This window comes from Biomphalaria glabrata, chromosome 15 (assembly GCF_947242115.1).
Source record: "Biomphalaria glabrata chromosome 15, xgBioGlab47.1, whole genome shotgun sequence".
In the NCBI taxonomy this organism is placed as follows: Eukaryota; Metazoa; Mollusca; class Gastropoda; family Planorbidae; genus Biomphalaria; species Biomphalaria glabrata.
This window is the reverse complement of record NC_074725.1, coordinates 20,257,223-20,272,757: the sequence shown is the minus strand read 5'-3', so window position 1 is coordinate 20,272,757 and position 15,535 is coordinate 20,257,223. Positions and strand designations below refer to the sequence as shown.

The 15,535-nt window shown below is 36.8% G+C and overlaps 1 protein-coding gene and 1 non-coding gene across 4 annotated transcripts in view; one reads left to right on the top strand and one right to left on the bottom strand.

The window, feature by feature from the left end:
* LOC106071704 (uncharacterized) overlaps positions 1-15,535 on the top strand; it is a 212,782-nt gene that overhangs the window by 146,340 nt on the left and 50,907 nt on the right. The window lies entirely within an intron of this gene.
* Positions 14,128-14,201, bottom strand: Trnan-guu (transfer RNA asparagine (anticodon GUU)). Its single transcript has one exon. It is a non-coding gene; the product is annotated as a tRNA-Asn (tRNA).

Sequence of the window (15,535 nt, the reverse complement as noted above, 5' to 3'; positions counted from 1 at the left end):
CCCTAACTACGGTCCGCGGACCACATTTGGCCATCCGCAACCACGCAACTCCTGCCCACAGTCTTCACTGAATCCGGAGTGACGTCAGTTCATTAGACTCTATGATTTCTCGGCATGTTTCTCCCGTGTGGGAGTTTTATTTGGCCCCCAGGCTGATAACCGTTTGTACATCTTTTCATTCTAAATCTTATTAGAGATTTTCATTTATGGCAGGTACAATTTAAATAGATTTTATTTTACTTTTGTTGTATCCGGTGTGCAGACCAAAGGAAGTCTTCATAAGCTTGGTTTTTTTATAGGTATAGGATTATTTTTTCTTTTTGCCCTGATTAACTTTACAAAATAAGTTCACTCTATGAATGCAAACTTATTTAAAAACAAATTGGCAACTAACTAGCGGTAAGAAAGGAAAGTTGATACGAGGATCAACTGCTATGCATTAAGATATTGTGAAATGTATGGCTCAATTCTTTTATTATTATTTAGTTCTAAACAGTTCAACTGAGTGTTCTTGACATTGTTTGGTTAGTTTTGAAATTCTCCGATGTGCCCAAAGCGATATTCAAGAAGACTCTGCCAAAGATATATGTTTCAAATTAAAATGACATCGACAAGAACACAAGGGGGGGGGGACACAAACTGTATATCCGCCCTCCCCCCAAGCCGCTGAGCAAGTGGTCATGTTTATAGAGTACTCCGATAATTTGTACGCCGATCTACGTCCAGTTTTTGTTGTTGTTCCGATGGATGGTTGTTGGTCAAGCAGTAATCTGGTTATAGCCCATCTCCATTAGTCAATGTCCCTGTTGTGATTGTGTGTGTGTGGGGGGGGGGCAAGGGAGGTTAATCAGTGACGTACCACGTGCTTCTCTAGTTTAGACCCAACGTAAAATAACAAAATAAAAATGTTAATGTGGCTTGAGGTCTAAACAGTCTTTATCTTGAACAGAATTTTCTTTTTTTTTTTTTTCTAATTATAAATAGTTTCTAATTATAAATAGTCTGATAAGTAAAAAAAAAAACCTTTCAGAAACATTTATTTGTGCACGTTCTTCTAAGTCTGGATCTATGGGGCCATCATTAGAAATTTGTATCCACAGAGTAGATTTATCCATTCACTTAACTATGATTTTTTTTCGTGGGGAGTGGATATTAGGGCGGGGTATTTTTTCCCCCCATTTTTTTTAAATATGTATCCGTCTATAAATCTATCATGTATCTGTCTATAAATCTATCATGTATCTGTCTATAAATCTATCATGTATCTGTCTATAAATCTATCATTTATTAGATCTAGTTATTAAGATTAAAATAATCACTCTTACGAAACAGGAGGAATTGTTGTTGTTTTTTTAAACTAGTTTATATGTTACTTATTTTTATGCAGCTTATTTCAACTGCTGTCTGTCTGTCAGGGATGATTTTATACACGTTTTTGTCTCCCACTTCCCATGCTTGCATCAAATGGACATTTTGTACAATTATTCATAATCGATAACACTCAGCATGAATCAATAAAAAAAAATTACCAATCCATTCATGAATTAGTGGTAATTAATTGATCTCTTTATATAGAAAAAGAGAGATAAATCTTGCTATATCAGTAAGAGTGCTGTTCGTGTCCTTATGTAAACTTTGTTTTTAAAAAGTAATTTTTATGTTTTGCTTGTTTAAAAAATTCGTTGACTTCTGGGTTTTTGAGTTCTATCTTAAAATGAGATACGATTACATCAGTAATGCCCAACCTAATTTGGTCTGCGGGCCATTTTAATTTCCGACACTCGTCTCGCGGGCTACACCACCGAAAAATTTAAAAAAAAATTAAAAAATGTTTAATTGTTTTTATTTTAAACGTTTCAAATGTTACTTCAGAACTGAAGACACGCCTCCCACAGGACGGCGGGGGAATGGCGGCGAGCTGGGTTCTAACCCGGGACCATCGACACGCTAGTCCAGAGCGCATACTTCACCACCAAACAGCTTTGTACCAGCCCGCCATTGTCTCTTTTCCCAAACAAGCTTTACAAAAATATCTTATTATATCTTATCGTTTTTCTTAGTATTCTCTATAAGTAAGTCTCTTACGTCTGGATCGAAACATAGTAGTCTGTGAAGGTGGGTATTTGTTTCCCTTGCACTGGATACAATCTATATTTTATTTTTATGGGGCTGGGGGGGGGATGACGAAAAGAAATAAGAGATGAACAAGAAATAAAGGGGAGTGGGGGTTGGCTGTCTGCCTTGTTGTTAATGCCTAGTATTACTGTTCTTATTATAATTATAGCCAGGAAAGTTTGGCGACATTATCGAATTATATACGGCCAGAAATAGTTATTACTACTCTAAATGCGTCCTTTTACTGGGGTTATTACTTTGACCTAATTATCTATCATTGGTATTTTATTATGTATTTCCTGTCTTGTTGTTGTTGTTGTTTTTTTCAACTCCCCTCCCCCCGCCCCCCCCCCCCCCATCATTATATCATTACATTCAGTGGCCATGGGATGGTGAGAGTAACGAGTGACCTTTAGTACTCCACGATGCACTCAAAGAGATTTTTAGCACAAGGTGCGAGTAGGTGCGTTGCTGACCCTGGCGCGTAGCGTGGCGTTCTTGGGGGTGAAGATGAATGCGATCGCCAGACATTAGTGTCACAGATGAGGCAAGAGCAAGAGGGGCTTAATGTACTCGGGCACAATGTACTCTTGAACGTGGGACGTCATGGGAGAGCAATAGTTTTGACAACATGCAGCCATGAAGTGAAGAATCGGCTCGTGAAGAGACATCAATACCGGGTGTCTCTTTTAAAGATTGTTCTCATACTTGTATTTTTGTGTGGCGTGCTGGCTGAGGGGTAAAGCGCTTGGGTTCCGAACCGAAGGGTCCTGGGTTCAAATATCGGTGAAGACTTTTTAATTTCGGAATTTTCAGGGCCCACCCAAGTCTAATGGGTACCTGACATTACCTTTACATCATGTGCCTTATAGATCCTAAGGGATACCTTTACTTTTGTAGGATATAAAGTGTGCAGTGTTGTAAAAAAAAGATAGTCGATTCGTTTTAACTTGTAACGACCGTATAGTTGGAGATTTCCTTTAGGGACGTGAGGTACATTTAAAAAACTTAGAACGGAAATAAGCTTAGAGAAAGACAAGCGGTAGAGACTCACTTCTGCATTGCTTAGCAGAAGACTTGTTTTAGGTCTAGAAAAGATGGACTGTTGGACCTCTCTTGAAATAAATACTTTGTATTTTTAAAGAATCATTTTTACTTGAATCTGTTTGTTCTAGTTTGAAACATCGTCATGTAATTATTATCTTCTAAAATAGCTAGCACCTGAGCGCCACCAATAACAGCCACCAACATTAACTAACCAATATTGATAGTTTTGCTTAGAAAATATAATTTATTGATTGTTTGCAGAAGTTTAATTTTTTTTTGCTTTTTTCTTAAAGGATATATAATCTAAGTATTGGAAATGTTATACTTGGATTATTTGTGTGATTTATTCAATGAGCTTTGTTGCTTAAGTGTTATATACATATGTCGGTCTAAATTAGACCCGAATTTCCCTAATTGAGGTTTCGAAAGAAAAGTTTAAGAATATATTTAGGTAGGTGACTCTCACATACCTATATATTGTTTGATGGAGACGGCAGTCCAGAGCGCGTACCACACTACCAGGCAGCCCACGTAACATGATAATTAGAATTAGTATGAGTAAGTGCAATAACAAGATGAATTAATAGCATTTTTTTGGTGTGAAAGGTAGTCACTTAATAAGCATAATATAATACCTGTCAAGGGAGATCTAATGCGAATCTCGATGCAAGCAGAGTTGAGTTTGCCGAGCGCCCAAAGTAAGCACGGAAACCTTCTCACAGATACGCCCCTCCCCAAGCTGGTCTTTAAAAGATACTAAACTGTTGGGTTTTGAGAATGGTCAGAGTATGAAACACGCTTTTTACAAATGCAAATCAAACAAATAAATACAAAATATAAATAAACAAGTATTTCCAGTGAACTTAAGATCACATTGATATGGGGGGGGGGGCGGCGAGGATGCACCAATTCTTTTTTTTTTTAATATTATCTGTTTAAAAAGTTGAAGCTACGACTTTGAGCCATAGGTGGAAACTTGCACCCCCCCTGCAAAAAAAATCCTGCAGGCGCCAATGGATATACTGTATGACTTCGCTACACGCAATTATCCGTACCTCTACCCAAACTGGGCCTCGCGAAATCCGTTTCGCATTGGGTCCACAATGGTTAAGTCCGGCCCTGCTATTTAGTGACGGGTGAATACTACTTGTTCTTCCCCCTTCTTTTTTTATTCGCCTCTAAAATTACATAGGGTAACTCTAGTCCGTCCGACTTGCAGAAATAAAAGAGTGATCTTTCCATTACTTGGTGTCCAAACTCTTGAGCCATGTGCATATATATATATATAGATGCTTTACTGTTTTTATTTATTTAATGTTTATTGTTGGGTGTCAGACGTCTAAGTGTGAGGTTTGTACCGGTACAAATGACTTAAATAAAATTTTTTACTGTTTATTTATACTTGATGCGCATCAATTCACATCGCCAGAAATTGTTCGTAAATCTTAGTGACATGTGTATATTCCTCTTAAACCACGAAATACACAATTTGTCGACTTTAATTTAGTTTGCCACGAATCAAACTTTTTTTTCCTTAAGATTCCACTTCTTGAAAAGTTCAAGTTTCCAAGCCTCCAATGTGTTCAAAATAATATATCAAATGAATAACTTCAGGCATGACCGATAGCTGTGCTTTAAACTCCCATGGCGCCGAGTTTCGGAACAAATTAGAGTCCTTTCTGTAAATAGATCAAATTTGTTAGACAGATTTTCTTAGCCCATTCCATTTCAATTCTACACTCTTGTCTCTCTTTCTTTCTGCTTTCAAATCCGTTAGACACACGAGTTAGGTTCATGGGAAATGGTGATACATTAGTGAACTGAAATACTTGAAGCAAACAGATCTGCGGATAATGAAGCGATCTAGTTATCTGTGACACACTCTGTGGGAACTCAGCAAGAGTTTTCTATTCCATATCATCAGGGCTCTTAAGTCTTGCTGAGGGATTGGTAGTGGCCATGGCAGCTGAGCGCAACTGTCCTGGGTTTAATCCTTGACATTTATTTAATTCGTGGCCATTGATAACCTAATTATGCTTTTTCGAATGTTTTGGCAAAATTTGTCCTGAACGCATTGTAGTTAATGTCGTCTGCGGCTACCAGTTGAACTCTGGTGAGATGTTGAACCCTGGTGAGATGTTGAGCTATGGTGAGATATTGAACTCTGGTTAGATGTTGAATTCTGGTGAGATGTTGATCTGAGATAGAAGAGATGAAGTCATCAAGATCTGTATATGGAGAAGCAATAGTCCGTGTTGCTTAGACCGAGACATTATAAAATCATACAATTAGGTATATGTTAATAACGAAAGGCAAGCACTATGTATCTAATTTGAATAAACAACGCTTACTGCGAATGTTACGTAACGTAAAGCAGTTATTGCACTAAATCTATTTTTAGATTGAATATGTGCAGCGCAAGGTCAAGGTTGTATGTTGTTGGCAAGTCATGACAAGTTTATTTAAAACGATGACGTTTTTCCGTAAGCTTTAAAAATAGTTTGGACGTAGCTAGAAGGAGGCAAGAGGAAGTATTTAAAGACTTGCACATTCAGTTTTCAGAGAGAGTGAGCTGCGACTAGAGTCAATGAATTTAGATTGAATAGCATTGTACATTTATGTAGCGTGTATAGTATTAAAGTCATTCCTAGTTCCAGAATAAATCTTTGTATTTATTAAAAAAATATTTCAGTATTAAGTTTATACTTTACAGTAGTATCTCCGGCATCACGCTATTGTTGGAGAATATTGAAATTGTTTAATAGGATACAAAAGACAAAATTACAACTTCATAAATGCATTGTCTGATCAAAACAATCCTATTGTATCCTCAACCAATCATATCGTGACAATGGGCCTCTAAAGTTTCGTGTCAGTCAAATTGTCTTGTCGTTAAAAACATCGCACTCTACAGCCACAGCATCCCACGTGATTTCCTGCAGTGAGGTTGTGCTTCTCTCCTTGCAGTACTGTGCAAACATTAAGTTACATAATTGTCTTTCTGTGTTTGAAATAAGAATCAACGTCTGGCTTCCAATTGTCTTAATATGCGACGGACTTAATGATATCTCCTGATTCATTGTGAACGACTTTATACGCATATTTTCTCTCTCTCTCTCTCTCTCTCTCTCTTTGACACATACAAACACACACACACACACACACATATATATATATATACATTCAATGATGAAAATATGGAATGCAATACCATTGAATACCTGTGTGAGAGAATTGCTTAAGGATGCAAATTTAACCTTAAAACATTTTTCTTTGGCAATGCTTTAGACAGATCTTGCCGACAAAGCAACTAATATTTGTATTTATGTCAAAGAAACTCTTTAATTACAGTATTAGATATACTTGATGTACATTGTGCTGTTAATATCGTTAAAAAATGCGTACAATGTTTTCGCTCAGACTATGAAATGAAATAGCTTTTTCTAAATAAAAATTAATAAATAAAAAAACATGATGGTACGTCAGCTGTCTAAGTTCATACCTGTAACACCAAATATTTAAAATATTTTTTTTATTTTCAGACCCTTTTCTATTGTTAACTCATTCACTTCGCTGCGTTAATTTACACGTTTTGGTTTCTATAGTCACTCTCCTTTTCAAACTCAGCAGCACGCCTCGTTAAATGATCATCATTGATGGCATGTTTTGTCTAAGTAGCGATCGTGCCCCGAGTTGAGGGAGACTTGCGTCTACGATACTTTCTTGAAGCTGTGAAGCTGTGAAGTGCCAGCTGTGAAATATGCTTAAACAAACGATACAGCCAGCTCACATTCTTCTTAAAAAAAAAAAATATGCAGAGGTTTATTCGGTCAAGAAATTGAGAACTCTTTAATGTTGCTATAGCAACTAAAGCTTACTGACACAAAAAAAAAAAAAAAAAAAAAAAAAAAAAAAAAACTGAAGAAGAAAAAAAAAAGATTAATTGTTCGATACCAACAGGAAACGCAACTTTCTGAAATCTCACGCCAGAGTTTTTTTTTGCTCTTGAAGGAAGCGGCGGTATAGTGCGATGTACGTAAATATTTACCCCTGACAACTTCCGGTTGACGCCTCTACATTTAAATGAAATATCCGAGCGGCAAGCAACGGTAATCTGAAAAGTTAGGAGAGGGATTCTCGTTCCACCTGTTAGGGACACTTGAAAGACGCTCCAAAGAGCCTCTTAACATATTAATAGACAGGCACTTTTGTGGAATCAAGAGGGCTCGAGAGAAAGGGGACACCCAAAGAACACCTGGACAAGAGAATTAGAAAAGGATGTAACTGAGAATTCCACACACAATTACAGAATTTCCCTTGAAAACAGGCAAAGGTCTTAGACGGGGAGGGGGGAGGCGGGTGAGAATAGTAGGAGGCATGCCCCCCCCCACACACACACACATACATACAAGTTAGAGAACATGTTGTTGTTGTTGTTGTTGTTGTTGTTGTTTTAGGTGACTCTCCGACCCCGTGAGTTTTTAGGAATTATTCAAATGTGATACTTCGTTTGATATTTGTGTTTAGTTGTAACATGGGAACAATTGTAGGTGTCCACATTTTCAACTTTAACTACCCTCTGCCCTCATTTTGATCGTAAAAAAATATCACCCTACGCCACTGACAAAAGAAGTTTAAAAAAAAAAACACTGAGAATGTAAAAAAAAAAACAAAAAAAAAAAACTCAATGTTTTTGTAACTTATGAGATTATGTTGTTTAGGATCAAGTTAGCTTATTGATGATAAACTTCAAACATGACATTTAGTGACGTCACGGACAGTGGGGTTTGGTTTGCTGATGTGTTAATTTATTGAACTTTAGGACTTCATCAACATTGAATAGCGACAGAGACTCGACTCTGAACCATTCTACGTTTAAGTTGAACTGTTGAACGGTCTGGACATCCTTCAGGAAAGAGTATTATCACGTCCTGGGTCTTATGAAGTGTGTGTGTTTCTATGGTGACAGTGGGAAGAGGTTATCGATTGATTCTGAATGATGCAACATAGGTGGCATTGCCGCCGGAGACGACTCCAGAACGTGAGACTGAAAGGTTTTGTTATTGTATTGAGTTTTGTTATCAAAATTCTACTTCATTTATTTGATTTCCTATCAAGTTGATTTTGTCTATATTATAAATAAAGTTCTATTTAGTATTATTCACATGGAAGTTAATCAAGTTATTTGAAGTTTTATTAGTTAAGATATATTACGCCTACAATGGTTTAGTTGTGATAGGAGTCAACCACATGCAACAACACTGGGCTAGGCATCCTACAGGATGATAGATGTCGACGAACAAGACTCCGACTTCGTGACAGTAGCCACGTCAACCCACGCTGTACGCCACAACCAATCACATACAAATACTGTTTTTTTAATTAACCAAAATGTAAACAATTCCGTTCGTAGTCTATTATATCAGGTCAACAAAAATATGTTTTTTTTTGTTCTGGGGATGTGACCACAAACACACACAGCTATGATGTCACAACGTTCATACGTCCATACCCTCCCACACCCCTGCACATAATTCTAATACAGACAGGTCATCTTAAGCACCGATATATAACTATTTTTAAAATGCATCTATTCAGGTTGCACATTTATGGTGAAAACCTGGAACTTCGAAGGTGTACACGATTCTCGAAAATAGCTCTAGCGATTTTTCTTGACAATTGGGAAAATTGGAAAACTGTGTAATGACAACTATAGCGTTTCAAAAGAAAATAATTCAAATTTGGCTAGAGAGCTAGAAATCTTTATCTAGCAAATAATTTAAATTTGGCTATAGAACTAGACAATCTGTATCTAGTGAAATCTTCAACACATGTATTTCTGCATGTAGGTCCTATTCATTCAAGAGTTTCATAAATTAATGTTCAGGAACATTTTGAGTACCGTCTTCGAAGTCAAAATCTTAAGGCCTATCATTGTAGATATATATACATTCGCTTAACCAGGATTTTCTCTCTGGGAAGGGGCGGTGTAAAAACTTTTTCAATATTTTTTAAAATCTTACAGTCATTAGTTAGTCTTAGTTATTAAGAGCAAAATAATCGCTGTATAAGTAAATATGAGTTATTGTCTTTTTTTTATAAAGTTTTTTTTTTCTAGATTTCTTGTTTCCCGCCAGTTTCAAACTCTTGTATTCGGTGACCAGGCATAGTGACCTATGGTTTGACCATCTTTTAAAAAAAAAAAATGGAAATCCGAAAACGTGAAAAAAACAACAAACTCTTTCGTTCTGATAGTTCTATGTTTAGTATTCACTGTCAGACCTATTGTATTTCTTACGACCAAATACTAAGTACTAGCGTCACATGCTTACTTTGTCATCAGTGTCTTCGTAGTAAATATATATATATAGATAGATAGATAGATAGATAGATAGATAGATATAGCTCGTCCATCGTGGTTCGATGATGACCACTTTGTCATCCAGGGTGCTGAGGGCTTTGCACTGGGGTTCTATGCCTCCTCATGTGGCTGGTGAGACCTATTTGAACCCGGAATGTTCGGCTGCACACTGGGCAGGTTATTCCAGATGGAGCTAGTGTCGTGGTCCTTGCTTTTCTTCTCTGGCGTTTTTCTTCTGCCAGCGTTGTTCTCTTTTCCTCAGCAACCTGTGCGCCAGTTTTCACAGCGCGACGCCATGATGCTCTGTCTTGTGCCTCTGTCTCCCAGGTGGCTGGGTCTATGCTGAACGCCTTCAGAGAAGCTTTGAGGGTGTCCCTGACGCGCTTTCTTTGACCTTCTTGCGAGCGCTTTCCTTCGCTTAGTTGGCCATACAAGAGTCGTTTCGGGATGCGCTGGTCTTCCATTCAGTAGACGTGACCTGCCCATCGCAGCTGGGACTGCATCAGGATTGTGTGGATGCTTTGCAGACACGCTCTTCGAAGGACTTCTGTTTCTGGTATTTTGTCTTGCCATTTGACATTTAGTATTTTTCTCAGACATGTCATGTGGAAGTGGTTTAGTTTCTTTGCATGTTTACTGTACACTGTCCATGTTTCTGAGGCATAGAGCATACATTGCTCCATATCATCTACATCAGTGGTTCCCAAACTTTTTTGTTTCGTAGACCCCTTGCCATGTTTTCTGGTTTTCGGTAGACCCCTGCCTTAACTTGCACATTTTTGCAAATTCATTAACATTTTTTTAACAAATTTCTAACTGTAGTGAGTTGAGGAGTGAAAAAGTAAAAAAAAGTCCCCTCTTTCTCTTTTCTTGGGGTATCCAGGTTAGGGCTTGCCTTGTTATGTTGGATGCAGGCTTGCGAAGGGTGTGAACTATCCATCTCCAGCGTTTCTGAAGGATATCTACTTCAGTGGACTGCTGCTTTGTTCTTTGCCACAGTTCCTCATTCAAGATCTTGTCTGGCCAGAGGATCATAAGAATTTTCATCAGACAGGTATTTATGAATTGCTGGATTTTTTTCATGGTGGTGATGGTGGTTCTCCAGGTCTCTGCGATCTGGAAGCAGATGGGCAAGACGTGGCGACAGTTGGAGAGACTCGCCCAGAACCGAGATGCCTGGAGGAAGCTGGTTGGTAACCTATGCACAGAAGGGACTACAGGCATAGATGAGATGAGATGGTGACCATTAGACAGTTTGTAGCACACAGCGCTACACCTTGTCAGACCAAACTGTATTTATGTATCTTGTAAAGATTTACATAAGAAGCTTTTAATTTTATAACTCATGCCACCGAAGCGACCTTGATCTGTATTGTCGCTTAAAGAAATTCTTTTAATAATAACAAATGTAGGTTTGTGCAAAACGGGTGGTAGAATCAATGTTTGACCTTTGCATTTTTCCGTATTTTGCTATAAGAAAAGAAATCATGTAAGACACTCACAAACCATCTTCTCTATATGATGTCGAACAGAGATTTTGCGGATCTATTTTGAACTTTGAGTGTTCGAAAGTTTTTAAAATCTTTATTTTTGTCAGGGTAGCATTGTCTCAGATGATCTTCCAGCGAACCTGGTTCATATCGTCATAAAAAAGTCACTTAGGCTTGTTCGACAAGGAAGGAATGAATACCAATTTTATTTTTAAATAATTAATGCTGTACTGTCTACATTTCTTTTCTTTTCTCTAAATATTAGTTACATGTAGACAAAATTAAGCTATTTAAATAAGTATTGAAATTGATTACAACAATTTTTCATTTGGATAGCAGGATAAATATTTAAAGGATTAACGAAGGTACAAATTATACATTAGTGTGTGCAATAATTACATTAGTGGAATGTGAACATTAAATGTGCTTAAATGAAATCTATTATCGTAGACCCCCGTGGGCATCTCATGGACCCCCAATTTAGTTTTTTACTTTCGTAGACCACTTGGAGGTCTTCGTAGACCCCTGGGGATCTATATAGACCACTTTGGGAATCACTGATCTACATCATCAAACTCCATTTCAGTGAGGGCTTCAGAGGCTCCAATCCTCTCTTGCAAAAGCCCTGGACAGAAACCCTGCTGTCTTGCATAGTCAGTACATGTCACTATACAAGTGAAGAATTTTTGGTCTCACAGACCTAGGCCTACATATAACATTAATATCTGCTAATGACATTTGTGGTGTTTGTAATTGAAGAGTGCATTTGGTAGGACAATATCTAGGGAAACACACAGAATAAATTACCTGCATTGTATATCCAAAAAGAGAAAGGCCAACAATGTCACTTTTTGTCGCCAACAAAACTTTTTTTTGGTCAAGAATCTTTGAATAAGTAAAATGTATAAATTGGATAGTGATAACCATAATACTTGACTCCATTGGAAATGTAATTGAAATATCTCCTTTGTTTGAAGACGTCTACCACCATCTAATGTACTATGAATCATTTTTGAGTGTATATTTATTGTCCATAAAATACAAACAGTATAAAATGCGTATTTTGTACAGGAGGAAGGTTTGATACAAGTTGCATTCAAGTATATAGAACAGAAAAATGTAGAAAAAAAAATACAATAAAAAAGTATCTATCAAAGAATTCTTATAATTGCGAAAAACTGAGCATCAGATTGGATTTATTATTTTGTTATCTATAACATGCCATTTGTTTGGTGCGTGTATGTGTGTGTATATGTGTGTTTTATAAATTGAAAAAAAAATTAACACGCTAGCTAAGGGCAACAACTGTGAAAATGAAAACGTCGTCTGCTAACAAGTACGTGTATCCTTACAGAGGAGTCTTATCAAACAAACAGACGCTATTCTTTACAGAAAATGATGAAACTTTTTCAGTTTAAAAAAAAAACAAAAAAAACTAAAGAAACCTAACCAATTGTTAATTGCTTTGAAGTGTCTGCTTTTGTTATCATGGAAAAAGAAAAAAAAAAAAGAATTGAAAATGCCTGACATTAATGTAAGTAAGCAGGAACTACAACTCTGGCGCCTAACTAATAACTCAGAAAGATATTTCCTTTGTCACACTCACTGTGGAGTGCTGATCGCTGCAAATTTCGCTTGTATTTAGTTTATCCTTGCTTCCCGCTCTTGCGAAATTATTTATACATTTTCAGTGTGTGTGTGTGTGTGTGTTTGACCATGAATGCTTATACTAACTTCTAGTGTTTGTAAATAACTGCTAATAGAAACTGGATGGCTAGTTGTTGAATAGTTTTCATTCTTTATAGTTTGTATTTATTTAAAATTAATCAAGCAAGTCTACACCTATCTTACGTTTATTATTTATGTCTTTTTCATTCGTACTTTCTTTCTGTCTACGCTACGCACTACGGACTATAAAAAACACATTCTATGTATCTCACTTTCTCTTCCTTTTTTAGAACTCTCTCTGGTACAACTTTTGAACACGTTATCTCTCCCTCGGATCAAGTTAAAATTTGCACATTTTTATTGATTGTTCTTAACAAAAGATGATTCATTGAAAAAAAAAACCAATTAGCAAATGAATGAATGAATTAATTAATTTTATTTGGCATCGAAAAAGGAAAACAAATTTTTACATAGGTGAGATATGTGAATGTAAATGTGAAGTTCTTCCCCTTAGATATTCATGTTTTTAACGTTGTTTTTTTTTCCTTCAAATATTTACTTGCATATTTCTTTCTGTATCTTTTTTTTTTTTAAATATCTCCCTTCTCTTCCACTCTGGCCCATACTTTTCACATTCTCTCTGACTTTATACATTTTTTTTATATCGGGGGTAGGGGGTGGAGCTAAACGAGATTATGTGTGTGTGTGTTAACCGGAAGTCTCTAACTGAACAATATTTTTTCCACCCTTCAGCGCAGCAAAATCTGTAATATGCCATTTACACTGTGCACCATTTGTGCCTTCTCTCCTCTTCTTGGTAATCGGTGCCCAAGTTGTAACTTTAATGGGTTGACTATTACTTAAATATCTAAAATATTATAAAAGCGTACAGGGACTGAGCTGGATCTTAATTGTATAGATCTTATCAAACTTCATAACTTCATTTCTGACTCAGAGATCCAATTAGTATCCAGTAATTATTCTCAAGAGATAGTCACGTGGCCTGGGATCTAGATTTCTTAACCGATGCATGTGTTAAGTGCTTCGTCCTTCGATGTTTTTTCTTTTTTCTGTTTGTTTGTTTCCTTTTCTTCTACCTCCGTTTTAAATCTTTCCTGTCTACCTCATCTCAGATCTGGGGAAAATGTTTTTAGCACAGTTCCCCTTTCAAACCTTGCTATCTATAGGGCAGATGATGTAAAGGTCATCTGTTTCTGTAGCCCACGGTTAACGAGGGTGTCATGTGGCCAGTACAACGAACAACCGTCTTTACTTTTCCGTAACTAATGTCAGTTACCCATTAGAGCTGGGTGGACTTAGAGACGCCCAAAGATCCCGAAATTAAAAATCCCAGTCGTCACCTGGATTTGAACCCGGGACTCCGGTTTGGAAGCTTTGCCGCCCAGCCACCGCGCCTCCCTAAAAAAATTAATTAAAAAAAAGCTACGTCCCTGGGTGGGCTCGAACCACCAACATTTCGGTTAACAGCCGAACGCGCTAACCGATTGCGACACAGAGACTTTTAGCATACACGTAGAAAAATATAGACTGGTCCAAGGACAATTCCTATTCGCTCTTCACTACATGCTGAATTTATAGTGACACACATGTTGTTAGAGTAGATACTGTGAAATAGTCTGACTTTGTTCTTCACCAAAAAAAAAAAAGAAGATAGTGATCTTTACTTTTCAGAATATAAATCTGTAAACAAGTTTGTTTGGGTGGGGGTGGTCGGGTTCGTGGTGACTGAGTGGTAAAACACTTGGCTTCCAAGCCGATGGTTCTCGCGTTTAAATCCGAATTTTGAATATTGTGTCCACCCAACTCGACAATTTATTTGGGGGGGGGGAGGTTGGGGATTAAAGGCGGTTGGTCGCTGTGCTGGCCACATGACACCCTAGCTAATGGTAGGTCACAGAAACAGGTGACCTTGACATCATGCCCCTGAGATCGCAAGTTCATAAAGGGTTCATGTTGATAAATGACGCCTTCTCTCTTTCGCAATAAATATAGTAGACGTTAATAATAATATAAAATGGTATTTTAAACAAAATTCTAACTCACTATAATAACACTTCAGCGTTCTGTAGTCGTCTGCCTTAACTAAGACCACTGACGACAATACCACCTATCTTGCATCATTCAGAACCAATCGCTAACTTCTTCCCACCGTCACCATAGGAACACAAAACACACACACACGCACACACACACACACACTTCATAACGTTGAATAACTGTTTCGCACAAATCTCTTATTGAATTAAAAAAAAAAAAGTCTAAAAAAAACTAGCACTTTATTTTTCTTTTCAAAATTAGACAAACTTCATATTTTATTTTTACCAAACATTGTTTTGACTGGTTAGATCTTTTCCTCGCTATAATACTGTAAATATCACGGGCTCCTGTTAGCCATATGTTCAGTAAATATTGTTGTTGGTTTTCTTTCGCACATTTTAGCCCAAAAATTATATCAAAGAAACTTGTCAGATTTTTTTATTCAATATGTTATTGATTCTCTTTTTTTTTTTTTTTTTTTTTTTGAAGTTTATCAGATTATAACAACAGAAAAAAGATGAGTGGTTCATTATTAATTTAATTTTTTTTTAACTAAAGATCAACTTCCTGTCCTGATAGTGATTTCTGTGAAGTGTCATTTCCTGTGTGTCATGAAAGCACATCAACAAAAGCTTCCTCGGACGTCAAATAACACTGCAAGAACAAAACAAAAATTTAAATTTAACAAAAATGAAAAAAACTAAGAAATGGCACTTATAATTTCATTATTTTAAAATTAAAAAATTAAACTCTGTAATCACGATAGATTTCTAAATGAATTTAACTAACATACTCG